This window comes from Tamandua tetradactyla, chromosome 5 (assembly GCF_023851605.1).
Source record: "Tamandua tetradactyla isolate mTamTet1 chromosome 5, mTamTet1.pri, whole genome shotgun sequence".
In the NCBI taxonomy this organism is placed as follows: domain Eukaryota; kingdom Metazoa; phylum Chordata; class Mammalia; order Pilosa; family Myrmecophagidae; genus Tamandua; species Tamandua tetradactyla.
The window spans coordinates 182,407,606-182,423,609 of record NC_135331.1 but is presented as its reverse complement, the minus strand read 5'-3'; the positions used below and the strand labels follow the sequence as shown (position 1 = coordinate 182,423,609).

The 16,004-nt window shown below is 35.7% G+C and overlaps 1 pseudogene; it reads left to right on the top strand.

Annotated features, from left to right (window-relative positions):
- Window positions 1-2,019: 2,019 nt before the first annotated feature.
- LOC143683408 (RRP15-like protein pseudogene) lies at window positions 2,020-5,829 on the top strand (annotated as a pseudogene).
- The last annotated feature ends 10,175 nt before the right edge of the window (window positions 5,830-16,004 follow it).

Sequence of the window (16,004 nt, the reverse complement as noted above, 5' to 3'; positions counted from 1 at the left end):
CACAGAGGCTAACCTCATAGCTTGGTGATTCTCAAGTGGACTTCCAAATGAACAGTCATGTATAACTTGGGATAGTTCCTAGATTTAATGAAGGGAAGAATCTCAGAGTCTTGACTAGTGGGAGGAAATAGTGAATCTTGGAATCATTTTGGCCAGATCTTTGGCAATATTGAAAATTTCATATTGTCATCGTCTTCTATCTTGATTTGCCTGTCTAGTCCCCTACTATTTTAAGATGGACCTCAAATGTTGCTTTGGTTTCAGCAGGACACTTCACTCAAGAAAGGCCATTGCGTCTGGGGTTTCTCTGTCACATGGGAGGGCAAATGGTGATGTCTGCTGGCCCTTCTCTCCTGGGTTGGTTTCAAAAATGCTCTCTTAGCGACTGTGGGTCCTTCTGGCTTCTCTTGGAGTCTTCCTCAGACTTTGATTCTTGAAGATGAGTGTATACCTATATAGCTTTTATGGTGTGACTGTGTGATTGTGAAAACCTTTCTGTGTCCTTTACACAGGACACTGACCTGCACAACAAGCCCAGGAAACTAGAGGTAGAAAAGAATTCTCAATAGTGGGCAGGGTAAAAAGAGGATATGAAAGTATTTTAATTTTTTTTCCTGAAATAAATAGAGTTATATAAAACAAGAGAAGAATGTAATATATAGTAATTAATACAAAAAAAGTAGGCCTGGCTCTCTGGCAGACATAGTCTAACTAGCAAGTCACAGAAGAACATATGCAATATACAAAATATGCTTATTTCATTGGTTATTAATTTAAAAAGCAATATAGCTCCAGAGCACTGACTATTGGGCTAGAGTTTTACAGACATTATTAAAGACATGAATTATTAATATCCCCCCCCAATCTAGTAAACTAAGACAAAATAATGAAGCATTGATAGAATAAATTAAATATTTAACATTAGATAAAAAAGTGTAAATCTATACTGTATTAGTTAGGGTTCTCTAGAGAAACAGAATCAACAGGGAACACTTGCAAATATAAAATTTATGAAAGTGTCTCATGTGACCGTAGGAATGCAGAGTCCAAAATCCACAGGGCAGGCTCCGAAGCCGATGACTCCAATGGATGGTCTGGATGAACTCCACAGGAGAGGCTCACCAGCCAAAGCAGGAATGCAACCTGTCTCCTCCCAGTCCTCCTTAAAAGGCTTCCCATGATTGCATTTAGCATCACTAATTGCAGAAGACACTCCCCTTTGGCTGATTACAAATGGAATCAGCTGTGGATGTAGCTGACGTGATCATGACCTAATCCTATGAAATGTCCTCATTGCAACAGACAGGACAGCGCTTGCCCAATCAGATAAACAGGTACCACAACTTGGCCAAGTTGGCACCTGTCCCTAACCATGACATATACTTACTGTTATGTAATATGAGAACACAAGTTTTACTGTGCCTTATGCATTTTAAACATTTGAATCCAATGAACTCAGGTATTTTTTTTTTTAAGTTTTCATGGAGTCTTTAATGGGACAATGTAAACCCTGAGCATCAATCTAAAGCTGCCATAACAGCAGACCAATTTTATAATGCTTCTAATAAACTTCAAATATACATCAAACAACCAAAGATAAAGTTTTAAGTTTTATTAATCCTCTGATGAAAAATCTGCACAATCACAGATTAAATCATTGAAGAATCTTTACCCCTTTTTGCCAGCCCCAACATTGGCCTTTGCAGTGCTCCTGATTTTTTTCATTCTATTCTTGAGCTCTTTTCACTATTTTCTTGAGGTCCTTTTCTTCTCATACAATCCATGTTTTGCAAGTATGTCTTTGGGCATTTTTCTTTGCATAATTCAAGGAATCATAAATCGTGCCAAAGCCAGTCATCTTGTCACCACCAAAATGGGTTCTGAATCCAAGTACAAAGATGACATCTGGTCTTGTATATTTTGGCTAGTTTTTCCCAAAATTCTGTCTTAGGTACTGTAGACTCTCCGGGGTGAAGGACATCGGTGACCATTTGTTTCCACTGAAGTAGTCAGTTGGCCATGAACTTCCTGGTCAGCACAGTGACCATGTCATTCATGATGGCGGGTGAGTCTCAGACAGCCAGCGAGGAAAAGAGCAGCTATTTTCTTCTTTAGTTCTTTTGTGGAAGTGTTGAGTCTTCAGTTAGTAAATTGGTCCCATTATACTTTATGTGTCTTATAAAGCTTTTTTTCTATCTGCTTGACTTGTAGCTACTTTAATACAAACACATACAATCCCATGCTACCACTGTTTCCCTTATACCTACCGCAGGCTACTGAGGTTGGAAAGAGTATGGCCTGCTGACTTCTGTTGTATTTCATGCCTTGACGTTTGAAAAGTGATGCCCAGAGGTGATTCAGATAAAACTAAATAGGAAGCCGTGTGATACCTATGACACATTGTAAAGGTATTGAGGTTTTTGAATTCTATCACCATGCTGTTTCTTTATCTAAAATGTAGGTCTATAATACCAAGCTCATGGAAAGATTCTTTGGCTTTTTCCATTCATTACTCCTAAGTTAAAAAAAAAAATGGGTCAAGGTAGTAAAACTCAGAGATATTTCATATTTTACTGCTAATTAAAATGTTCAGGACTTGTACAGTTTTCTGTGTACAAGTAGAGATATTAGTGTGGAACTTTTAGTAGAAATATTCTGTATATATGTTCAAATCCACAAATGTTATTAAATCAAGGAAGGTTAGCTACAGTTGCCTGAGTGCCAAGCGACCTCACAGGACAGCATTACCTTGTGGAATTTACTCTCGTCTAACACTAGGGTCTGATGCTTAGTGTTTCAGATATTTTTAATTTTTTTTTCTGCCAGTGTGCCATAGCTGAGGAACCAGAAATTCCCTCAGAGTATTTCAAGTAAACTATGATATATTTTCAGGCTACAGGGGGTAGCTCATGGAACAAAATTTAGGACGTAAAGTATCTAAAGCCAAACGTTGAAAGTCAGGCAGTTCTCTTGTTTTTGTTCGCACTTCCTTTTGTGTAGTTGTTCCATTGTCTTCTTTGTAGATTGATCTTTTGTTTCTCTTCTCTCCTGCTAATATCATTGAAGTCAATTTGTTAATTTACAAAAAAAGTATAACTCCCAAAGAAATGAGTAGTGAAGTAATCTGGTCAGCTCATTCTTCCACAGTAGGGAGCTTCAAGGTAAACTAAACAATGAAAAGGCAGTTTGGTGAGTATGGAATGTTATCAAATGACATATATAAGTCTACATAACTTTTCAACAGTAGTCAATTCTTGAAACTTTTTCCCTGTTAGAGCCTTTGTTGAAATGCTGGGCTTGGTTGGTTATGTTTGCATCATGTGATCCCAGGAGAGGTTGACAATTTGTAACTGGATTTAATTTGAAGTCTCTATGTTTAGAATTGAACTGGGAACACAGACATGGAGTCAGTTTGAGAATAATGCATACTTGAATTCTCCTTTTGAATCAGAGTTAGAAAAAGTATTATAAGTTTTAAAATTTTAAAAATATATATTTTTAACAATTCATTCTACAGCTGTTTAGAAGATTGCCATCCATTCCATTTATTTTAGTGACTCATCCTCTTCTGAACAAGTGAGTCAAATCTGACAACTTCAGATATAGTCCATACAATAAAATGGCACTCACATTTCCTGTCATTCTTTACAGCCAATGCAGAGTTAAATAGCAAAGTATACAGTAAAGGGTCCCACCTATAGAATAAACTAAGTGAAATTAAATGTAAAATTTCATGAATGCCCTTTCATCACTCTAAAGAAATTGGCAAATATGTCTTTAAGAATAATATTATTTAACTGACTCAGCTATGTTTACTTGGCACAAATTCTGAACATTATAGGTTTTTGATTTGGTATTCTGGAAATGTAAATCAAAGGGGCTAGAGAACAGTAATGTGAATTCTGATGAATGCCACAGTGTTGTTGTACTTTTTCAGAGGACCAGTCAGGAAGAACATTGTGTAGGTGTTTTGGGCTCAGAACTTGATGTGTTAGTAGCTGGCATAATATTATGGGCTTGGAGATTTTCTTTTTTTTGGAAGAATGTAATAGTGTATCCACCAAGAGAAATATCCTCGGAGTACAGTGAAGGCACCCTTTTTTCTTTTTCTTTCTTTTATTTCCCACATTTCCACAATCTATTGCAGTATATGGTTGTTGGTGATAAAGGACAAAAAATCTGGGTATTATCACTTTTTGAGAAAGAATTTCAAAATTGTTTTGTAAATTGGTCTCATTCCAAAGAGTATACTTAACCTAGAGATTGTACCTTGTCTAAAGAATCAACAACCCAGTTAGTTTTCAAAATTCTAAAACACCACTGGCTGTTTCTGATAATCTGGCAGTCTAGGTGTCTGGATTGACTTTCCAATAGAAATTCAACATTTCTGGTAAAATATTTTAACCCAATTTTCTTAATTTCTTCAATGAGCTGACAATAAAGTAAACAAACAACAAACTCAGATAATTATCTTTAGGAACTCAGAAAGGTAAGTAGAGTAGTGGCACTAGCTTTTTTTCCTAATCACATTTGTCTATGACCTTGCAAATTTTGGGTACAGGAGACATAGTGTGAGGATGTCCCTCCCCCATAAAACTGGGATATCAAATGGCTAAACCCTTCTGTAAGGGTGGGCTAGACTTACACCTGCTCCCCCCATCTCATAGGATAATAAGGAAAATAAATTTTCTTGAATGTATGTGCTGAGGAGGGGAAAAACTGAGGGAGAAAAGCATACTAAGAATTTGGAACCACAATCCAACCCTCAGGCTCACTATATACTGGATGTCCATTGCAGTAAGGAAGGAAAAGGAATAAAGAGGTGTGGATTGGAGAAAAGGAACAAGGCTGTCATTAGTTTCAGATGTTATGAATGGACATACAATAGTAAAACATTTTTGATAAACTACAAGAATTAAGAAGAGATTTTAGTAAGATTGCTGGATACAAAATTAATACGCAAAAATCAGTTGCAAGGAATCACATGTGACTGCAGGGGAAAAAGATGAAAAATTCCTAAAGAAAAAGAAGATGAAAATGGTAGCTAGGGCTGCACATCAGAGCCAGGGGTGGGGGTGGGAGTGGGGGGTGGAAGATGAAAACAAAGACACTGCGAACAGCAGAGGTTCTGTAGGAAACTGTGGATCAGAAAAAGATCAATTTTCTTCTTCTGATGAAGCAATAGAAGCTGACAAAATGATGTAAATCCTGTGACAAAGAAAATGAGAATGCTGCAAAATCTGCTGTTGGAACTAATAAGGGCTGGGCAGGTGCAAGATTCTTAAAAATCTCCTGAAAGTAAACCCACCATTTTGGTCAAAAACAAGGCGCTGAAAAAGGGAAAAAGGAAAGTTAAAGCAAGAGAGACTAGAGAAAAGAAAACAGTTTGATAAGAAGCAGGAGTGGCAAATGATATGCAGAGTAAATCCAGATGTTGTCAAAGACAAAGAAGCAGCAAGAGAATGACAAATCTTCAGAGAATAACAACAAGGGGTGTGGTGCAAATATTTAAAGCTGTTCAGAAGTATCAGTAGAATGCTGGTGAGAAGGTTAAAGAAGCTGGAATCTCTCTCAGAAAGCGAGCTAAGTTGATATCAACAGTTTCTAAAAAAGATTTCTGCAGTGTTCTTAGAGGAACAGATGGAAGTACAAATGAGAAAAGTTCTACTGGGAGGAGTCCCAAAGCCAAACAGTCTGAAATGAAATCAGCAAGAAGGCCCAGGATGGACCATCCTACGTGATGATTTCATGTTGGGAGCACCTATGAAAGACTGGGACAAAGATGATGGGTCAGATGGACCCGGATTTGGAAGTGACTTTGACATGTGAAGTTATATAGGAAGCAAATCATTTTGTTTTTCTTTGAAAAAATCTTCATTCTACGAAAGATGGGGAATTATATGGGTACCACTTATAATAAAGCCAAAAGACTTCTACAGATTTTGGTGTTTCCCTTTTTCACATTAAACTTTGTTAATATTTTTCAGTGTTTTAGCATTGTTTCTCAAAACATTTCATAAAAGTAAATATTTCCACTTGGTCAGCAAGATAGGCAATTGCCAGGATCTTACAAATTTACATACTAGTCCTGGATATTGGTGCATTGGTACAGCATCATTAATGTTTCTAGAAATGGCGATATCAATTCATAATTAAAATGAACTATTTGAAGTTAATACTTCTCTGCCTTCCAATTGATAGATCTATATTTTATAGTTTTGGGGGAGGAGGGTTGGTGTGTGTTTGTTTTGATGAGCTATTGAGAAAAATGCTGTAGTAAAATTTAAAGTTACAGTGTTTTTTATTTTGAGTGGTGATTTTATTTTTAGATAATCTGGCAAATATTTTAGTTTAAGAAATACTCCAAATTTCTACTTTTATAGTATTTTTTTAATATCCTGAGTACTATAAATGAAAAGTAGATTTATCTTAAATGTTATTTTATTTTTGTATGAGAGATTTGATGAGATAAAACTCATGTTTGAGTCATGCAATGAAACATAATTTCCTAGGAAGTATATTTGACATGAGTTAATCTCTTTTTTTTTCCTGAATATTTGAGTTGGCTGAAATTATCTTTATGGAATGACCAGTGAAATGGTGGAGTCAGTATCCACAGGCTGACTATATCAGAATACTGCAACTGATTAGAGACTTGATTCCATATTATTGCATTAAAGATTATTAAATTGGGAGAATTTTGGTATCTACTTGTTAAACAAAGAGAAGAGAACTGTTTAATATCATTTCAAGATTTCTGTGAAGTTGGGTCTAAGATCTAAAATTTATAAAGGAATTATTTAATAAAAGTGATCTGTTCCATTTTTCTAAAGATCCATTCCTTTCTTCACTCTTCCATAATAAAAAGTTTTCTCTTACAAAAAAATAAAAAAATCAATCATAATTCTATATGACTTAATAGTTCTTGTTTGTAATAGCAAAAAACAACACCAAAATCCACAGAAACAACTTGAATGTCAATCAAGAATAGACTGAACAAAAAAGGCAATATAGGCAAAAAAAAATAGAATAGTATACAGTGGTGAAAATGAATTAATGGCAACTATAAATCCATTTGGATAAATCTCACAAATATATATATGAGCAAAAGTAGCAAGTTATAGAAGACTATATACAGGTAGATTCATTTACATAAAGTCAAATCCAGGCAACACTAAACAACCCAGTGTTTATGGATCCAATGTTTGATGATATAAAGATAAAGAAAAGCATAAGAATGATTATTATAAATGTAGGGATTCTAAGTATGGCTTTGCTAGGAAATTGTAAACTTATTTGGCACTGAATTTCATTGAAAGTGCTTTGAGAGCTCCATCCTTGCTCAGCATGTTACAGATACTTGCCCTATAGCAGACTTGAATTTCATATGCTATCTTTCAAAATTCTTTTTGGTTATTTGATAATTCAAAACATATATTGTTAAATATACTTTTTTTTTAACTTTTTTTTTTTGCATGGGCAGGCACTGGGAATTAATTGAACCTGGGTCTCCGACATGGCAGGCGAGAACTCTACCACTTAGCCACCGTGGCCCACCCTAAATATAATTTTATTTTAAGAGTAATACATGTATATGGTTTAAAAGGGTAAATAGTGTAAGGTTTCTAATAAAAAGCACCAATTCTTATCCCTCTCTCTCTCTATCCTTGAGATGTGATTTCTTTGAGAAGTAAGCACACTTAATACTTGATTTTTTCTTATTTCCTCCAATATTTTTAAGTACTGCATTCATACTGCCATTTCTTGATTTTTCAATCTTTAGTATATATATTGAACAATAAGGATGTAGCACCATATCAACACATATATTTCCCACTACAATTCTGATTTTATATTTATATCACAATTTTAAGTGAACTCAGTGTCTATTTCTATTACAATGACATGACATGTGGCTTGCTACTGCTCAATAGCAAGCCACATAGATACTATGATTGTTACATTTCTTGTACAATATTTTGCTTTTCCAAGAGTCAATATTTGCCTTTTTAAATTGTTGACTGCTTTTCTATGTTCCTATCACTAATTCTCACAAAAATCTTAAAGAGAGTTTTAAGCAAGTCATCTCAATGTAGTTAATCTACCATTGCCATTTTGGGTTTATAGAAATCATTCCACGACTAATTTGCGTTAAGTTCTAATTTGGCTCTTCTCTAGATCTGCCATTTTGATACTTCCCCTTACTAACATCCAGATCACTCCCATGTCTTTCTTCTTTGTTCACTCATTCATTCAAAGGTATTCTAAGAATCTATATACCAGAAAGTGATGTGGGTACTGGGGATATACAAATTAAAAAAAAAAAGATGGAATCCTACTTTTATTGAGTTAATATTCTATTGGAAGGAGCATGACATAAAAAAAAAAGTTAAAATGGAAGTTTCCACAGAGGCACCAAGGTACAGTCTATATCATATTTCAAAGCCTAGTTTAAAATCAATACTTAAATTTTTAAAGGAGGAATTGAAAAGTTTTGCATGATCATTTAACCATTTAGTAAATAATCAGAGGGTATGAAACCTGGAGAGAACTTTGTGAAGATTGGGAAAAGACATTTTATTTATTTTTTAATGTAAAGATCTCTTTTTATTGAAATGTAAGCAGAGATCTAAAGGAAATGAAGGACTAAACCATATACATATCTGCTGGGAAGAATACTCCAGCCAGAGGGAATAAAAAAAGCAAAGTCCTTGAGGTAAGAGGAAGCTTAATGTGTTTTAGGAATGGTAAAATGGCCTGTAAGGATGAGAGTGGCTGGGGGAGGGGGAGGATGACTAATTGGGTATAAAATCAGAGGGATCAGATGGTATCTTGATCCATGGTGGTTATCACAGGATGCAGTAGAAATGCAGGCGTTCTGGACATGTTTGATTGGATCTGGCAGGATTTTCTGATAGCCTGGGTTTTGGATATGAGTGAAAAAGCAGAGTCAAAGATGATTCCAAAATTTTAGCTTGAGCAACTGGAAACTGGTGGAGGAGGTGAGGTGGGTGAGGTATTTACAGAGATGAAGAAGAATCAAGAGAGAAGAGAAGGCAGAGATGATTCAAAAGTTTGGATCTAGGCATGTTAATTTTTTTTTTAAACTTTTTTACTGTATAGCATTACACATATACAAAACAAAGAAAGAAAAAAGCAATAGTTTTCAAAGCACTCTTTAACAAATAGTTATAGGACAGATCCCAGAGTTTGTCATGGGCTACCACAGGATCTGTTCAGATTTTTCCTTCTAGCTGCTCCAGAATATAGGAGGCTAGAAAGAATACATACTTTTTAAATCATCACAATAAACTTTTTTTGTGAAAAAATAAAAAAAGCAATAAATTTCAAAGTACAGCACCACAATTAGTTGTAGAACTTATTTCAGAATTTGACATGGGTTACAATCCCACAATTTTAGGTTTTTTCCTCTAGCTGCTCTAAGATACTGGAGAATCAATTTAAAGATTCAGTATTCATATTAATTTGTTAAATCCTATCTTCACTGTATAACTCCACCATCACCTTTGATCTTTCCATTCTTCTCTTTAGGGGTGTTTGGGCTTTGGCCATTCTAGCTTTTTCATTTTGGAAGGGTCTATCACCTTCCAAATATGGGGTAGGGAGATAGAATTATCTGATGTTCTGGAGAGGCTAGGGCCTCTAGGTTTTAGGATTTATCTGGACCAGGGACCTATCTGAAGGTTGTAGGTTTCTGGAAAGTTACTCTAGTGACTGGAACCCTTGAGGAATCTTATATATTGCCTTAAGTGTCATTTAGGATTGGCTGGAATGGCCCTGGTTGGGGGTTGGCAGGTTATGATAGGTAGCAAGTTCTAACTGGAACTTGCCTAAGAACAACCTCCAGAGGAGCCTCTCGACTCTGTAGGTGTGTTAAATTTTGAGAAGCCTGAATCTGTCCAGATGGAAATGTCCATTAAGCATGTGTATGAGTATGGTAAAGGTGAAATGTTAGGATTGGAGATAAAAATTAGTCATCATGGTATACTTGGTATTCTAAAGCCATAGGTCATTACGTCTTTATAGGATGTGGCTTCCTGAATTTGGTGAGCTATCTTCTGAATCATTTCACTCTTTCTAAACTAATACGGTTTCTTTCTTGAGTTCGTTTGCCTTTGTCTTGTCAGGCTTGGCATCTCACTAAATCCATGCACACACATTCCTTACACACCAAATGCTTTTCCTCTGAGTCTTTCTGCCCAGGTCTGGTGAGGTTTGACAATAGAATGAACCCTCACCCGCACTTAAGCGTCTCACTGTTTCCTAGGGTATAACAATGCTTGACTTGTGACTAAACTCTCACCCACACTTGGTACACACACAAGGCCTCTCCCTTGACTCTGCCTTCTTGTATGAGCTAGCTTGACTTATGACAAATTCTTGCCTGCATGAATCGTATACATAAGTCTTCCTCCTAAATTGTGCCTGCTTGTACAGGATGAGGTGCAACTTTAAGCTAATTCTTCACCCACAACTCCCTGCACACTTATAAGATTCTTCCAGGGACCTGCTAACCTATGGATCATCTACACACTCCACACCTGAATGAATCAAGTTTTCTGTTATCTCTTCTCACTTTCTCTTTCTTGTGTATTTATGTCTTTTGTATTTCTTTACTGCAATTTTAGTGGGATTTGTGGATGGAGATGAAATAAGTGCATGCTTTCAAACTGCCGTATTTAATAGGCCAAATAATTTTCACATCATAAAAAACCATTAAAATGTTTCTGATATGGTGCTTCTAGCTATAACAAATGTATATTGTACAGGTGACTGCTTAATATTATTTCTTGAAATGATAAAAGAAAGCTTTAAAAATTACTCAGTGCTTACTGTTAGTAGTCTAACAGTACTTTTGACATTTTACTCTAATTTTGTAATTTTCCAGAATATTGTGAGCATTATTGAGTTGTATTACTAATAAATATCTGCCTTGGAAAAAAGATTATTCAGCTTTTACAGATGGAACAACTCAAGTTACCAAAATTTATTAAGTAGATTACCTCTTCCAATTCAAATGTTATTTTGGTGTCTTGGTATCATTAGAATGGATAATTCTAATGCTTATGGTTATTTTCAATGGAAAGGTATTTGGGAAATGCAAGAATATGATCAATTTTATTGTTGAGAGACATATATGAAGAAATTTGAAAAGCTACCATTAAAATATTAAATATTGCAGAACATAAAGGTTATTTTAATCTTTGTAAGAAAAAACTGGCAGTGAAAAACAGGTTTAAAAAGCGGCAAAGAGATAAATATAGCCTAGCTGAAGAATTTAAATTAGACTATTATTGGTTAACTTAGTCAATGTAAGTATTATCTGTCAGGATTAAATGATAATCAACAAAGCTGCTAACTTTATATGAGTGAATAACTGATGAACTGACATGTCTTTCCAAATACAAACTCTTAGAACTGGAGGGATCATTCAAAACCATATGTAATATCTTATCCAAATAAGTGCTGACATGTTTACATGTAAGAGGTGCTATCAGACTGAAGTATTAGGGGCAGCAAACTTGTTTTCACCTCTATTACTACTCACTGAGCCTAGCCTAACAGGTAGTAAAGTGTTTAGCACAGAGCAGATGTCACATATATGTTTGCAGATGTTGAATATGTGTTTGATAAGTAGAGAGCTAAAGGAGTGTTTTACAGAGATAATCAATGACTTTGGAAGAAGGAACACAGTATATTTGTTTCAATTCCTTTTTCATTTTAGACCTAGCCTATGCACAGGATACATGCATTATATTTTGCTCTCTGCTAGGCCTAAAGAGCCTGCCTCTGTGGAAGTGGCCTCCTCTTTTCCAGCTATGCAAGTGACTGGGTAGGTAAAGGCTAATTCAGTGGTGAAATATTAGCAAGCCTGTTGTGCTGCATATAAAAATCACACCCTTTAATTCAACTTCTAATAAAGTTGATACCTTGAGATCTAACTGTCTAACTATTGTGTCTACATCTCAGATCTGACCTTGGGTGGGATAAAGGGGTATTATTTATTGGGCCATATGCACCACCAAATTTTTTTGTTTTTAATTTTTATTGCTACAACAATGTACAAGCACATACATTCTTTTTTTGTGTGTTTATTTCCTATTAATGTTTATTAGAGAAATAAAGTGGCTACTTGCAAGATATTATACTTCTCAGGTTCTACAGACTTTACAGAAGTAAACCGAAGTACTTAAAAGAGTATGCCCTTTACATTTCTACTTTCACTGGTAAACTGAAAGTTTTTTTTTTTCCATTCTACATATATAATCAGTAATTCACAATATCATCACAGTTGCATATTCATCATCACGATTATTTCTTAGAACATTGGAATCAATTTAGAAAAAGAAATAAAAAGACAACTGAAAAAAATTCATACATACCATACCCTTACCCCTCCCTTTCATTGATCACTAGCATTTCAATCTAAATTTATTTTAGCATGAATGCCCCCTATTATTCATATTTATACCATGTTTTACTTGTCTGTTGATAAGGTAGATAAAAGGGGCATCAGACACAAGGTTTTCACTATTACACAGACACATTGTGCAAGCTGTATCATTATACAATCATCTTCAAGTAACATGGCTACTGGAACACAGCTCTACATTTTCAGGCAGTTCCCTCCAGTCTATTACATCTTAACTAACAAGGTGATCTCTATTTAGTGCGTAAGAATAACCTCCAGGATAACCTCTCGACTCTGGAATCTCTTAGCCATTGACACTTTACTTTGTCTCATTGCATTCCTCCCCCTTTGGTGGAGAAGGCTTTCTCAATCCCTCAATGCTGAGTCTCAGCTCATTCTAGGATTTCTGTCCCACATTGCCAGGAAAGTCTACACCCCTGGGAATCATGTCCCACGTAGATGGGGGAGGGCAGGGAGTTTGCTTGCTGTGTTGGCTGGAGAGAGAGGCCACATCTGAGCAACAAAAGAGGTTCTCTTGGGGGTGACTCTTAGGCCTAATTTTAAGTAGGCTTGACTATTGTGTTAGTTAGATTCAGTTGTCAACTTGGCCAGGTGAGCATACCTAGTCTTGTTGCTGCGGACATAAGCCAATGGTACGTGAACCTCATCTATTACTAATGACATCTGCAGTTGGCTAGGAGACATGTCTGCTGCAATGAGTGACGTTTGACTTAACTGGCTGGTGCTTAAATGAGAGAGCGCAATGTAGCACAGCCCAAGCAGCTCGGCATTCCTCATCTCAGCACTTGCAACTCAGCCCAGGCCTTTGGAGATGCAGAAAGAAGTTACCCCGGGGAAAGTTGTTGGAACGTAGGGGCCTGGAGAGAAGACCAGAGACCATTCTATGCCTTCCACGTACGAAAAAACCTCAGTGGAAAGTTAGCTGCCTTTCCTCTGAAGAACCAACACAATAAATCCCCTTTTATTAAAAGCCAATCCATCTCTGGTGTGTTGCATTCTGGCAGCCAGCAAACTAGAACAACTATCCTTTGTGGGGTTAAGTTTCATGTGAAGAAACCCCAAGACTGGGGGCTCAGCCTATAGCTTTGGTTGTCAGCACTGCTTGTGAGAATATCAGTAATTCAACTTGGGGAGGTTGAATTTTCCCCGTTCTCACCATTCTCTGAAGGGGACTTTGCAAATATCTTTTTATTCATTGTTCAAATCACTCTGGGATTTATGGGGGCATCACTCTGGACTAACCAACAAAATCTCATGCCCTACCCAAGGTTCCATGTACTTATGGTGTTCAATTAAGCTGTCTACATAAGTTATATTAGGAAATGCACTAGTCAAAATATAAATTTTGTACCAAATAAACACATTTTTTGTTTTAGTCTCACACACAAGTTAAAATTTTAGCATATGCATTCTTAACATACAAACATTCCACACATGGTGTACAATCAATGGCTCACAATGTCATCAGTTATATATTCATCATCATAATCACTTTTTAGAACATTTGCATCACTCCAGAAAAATAAAAAGAAAAAAGAAAAAACTCATACATACCATACCCCCTACCCCTCCCTCTCATTGACCACTAATATTTCCATCTATCCAAGATATATATTTTTAAATTTTAACATTTGTTCCTCATTATTTATTATTTTTAATTGATATGTTTTCCTAATCTGTCCATACCGTAGAGCATCAGACACAAGGTTTTTACAATCACATAGTCACACTGCGAAAGCTATATCATTATACAATCATCTTCAGGAAACATGCTACTGGAACACAGCTCTACAGTTTCAGGCACTTCCCTCTAGGCCAATACACCTTAATCTAAGAAGGGCATATCTATTTGATGCGTAAGAATAACCTCCAGGATAGCCTCTTGACTCTGAAATCCCCCATTCACTGATACTTTATTTTGTCTCATTTCTCTCTTCCCTGTTTTGGTCGAGAAGGTTTTCTCAATCCCTTGATGCTGCGTCCCAGCTCATTCTAGGATTTCTGTCCCACGTTGCCAGGGAGGTTTACACCCCTGGGAGTCATGTCCCATGTAGAGGGGGGAGGGCGCACCACCAAATTCTAAAAGAGAATTCTGCATTTTAAAATGCACAAATATATATTAATAAAAGCCAAATTGTATAGTAGGGCTTTTAATGAAAAGCAAGTGCCTCTACTTCATCCCTCCTCCCCCAATCCCAATTTCACTCCTCCGAGGTGACCACATTCAACTGTTTCTGTTTTTTAATTGTGTTGGTAGTTTTTTCATTAATCCAATATAATACAACTATGCTATCATTTACTGACTTACCAGCTTTAGATATTATCCATTGGCTTTCCTCTCTTCTATAATGCATGAAGATTTTGGATATTTATACACTTCTTATAGTAAGATTTTGTTACATCCAGTCCTTGAATAGTTCTTTAAGGAATTTTATTGAGATACATTCACACATCATGCTATCCAAGGTACACAATCAATGTTCATAGTATAATCACAGAATTGTCCATTCATCACCACAACCTATTTTAGAACATTTTCATTACACCATAAAAAAAAAAATACACCCCACCCCTTTTATCTCCTCCCTCCATTATTGACCCTCAGCATTGATGAGGTACATCTGGTTATACATTTGGTTACAGCTGATGAAAAAATATTAAAATATCACAATTAATAAAATAATATATTATTACTAATATATTCTATTATATATTCTATCCTAAGTCTGCATTAGATGCATTTCCCCCCACATACCATTCTATTATTATTTCCTTGTAATAGTGACATACATGTGTTCTTGTTCATTAAAGAACATTCTTATATTAGTACCATTAATCACAGTCATCATCCGTAACAGTGTTCCCTGTATTATACACTCCCATGTTTTAGCCTTTCCTTGCTTGAACACTGCTATAACTCTCTAAAAGCTAGGGTACACTATTTAAAATAATTGAAGGTTGATGGGAAAATTTTTTAAATATCAAATTCTGTCAAAAGCTACTGAATCTTCACCATTTTATAGAACTATATTTAAAACAATATTATAGGGCGGGCCACAGTGGTTCAGCAGGTAGAGTTCTTGCCTGCTGTGCTGGAGACTGGGTTCATTTCCTGGTGCCTGCCCATGCAAAAAACAAAACAAACAAACAAAAAAAACCCAGAAAACAATATTATATATGCTTTGTGAGGAAATTGTGAAAACAGATAGAAGTATAAAGAATATTTTGGTGGATCTTCTTGAGGACTTTTTTCCTCCATTAATGCACATTGCATATCTCTACATGAAAATACCTTCACCCATAATTGTGATATTAGTATATATAATGCCTACTACATTATCATGCATGGCATAGTACAGAAACTCGATAAACATATATTGAATGAACGTATATAATTTTGTACTCAAACTTTTCCACTTAAAATACTGTGAATATTTCCACACTATTTAGCTTTTGTAGGAAATATTATTTTTTAAAATGGTTTTTGTAGGAAACATTACTTTTTAAAATGTTAACAGTGGATGATGGCTACACTATAACTTATTAATTT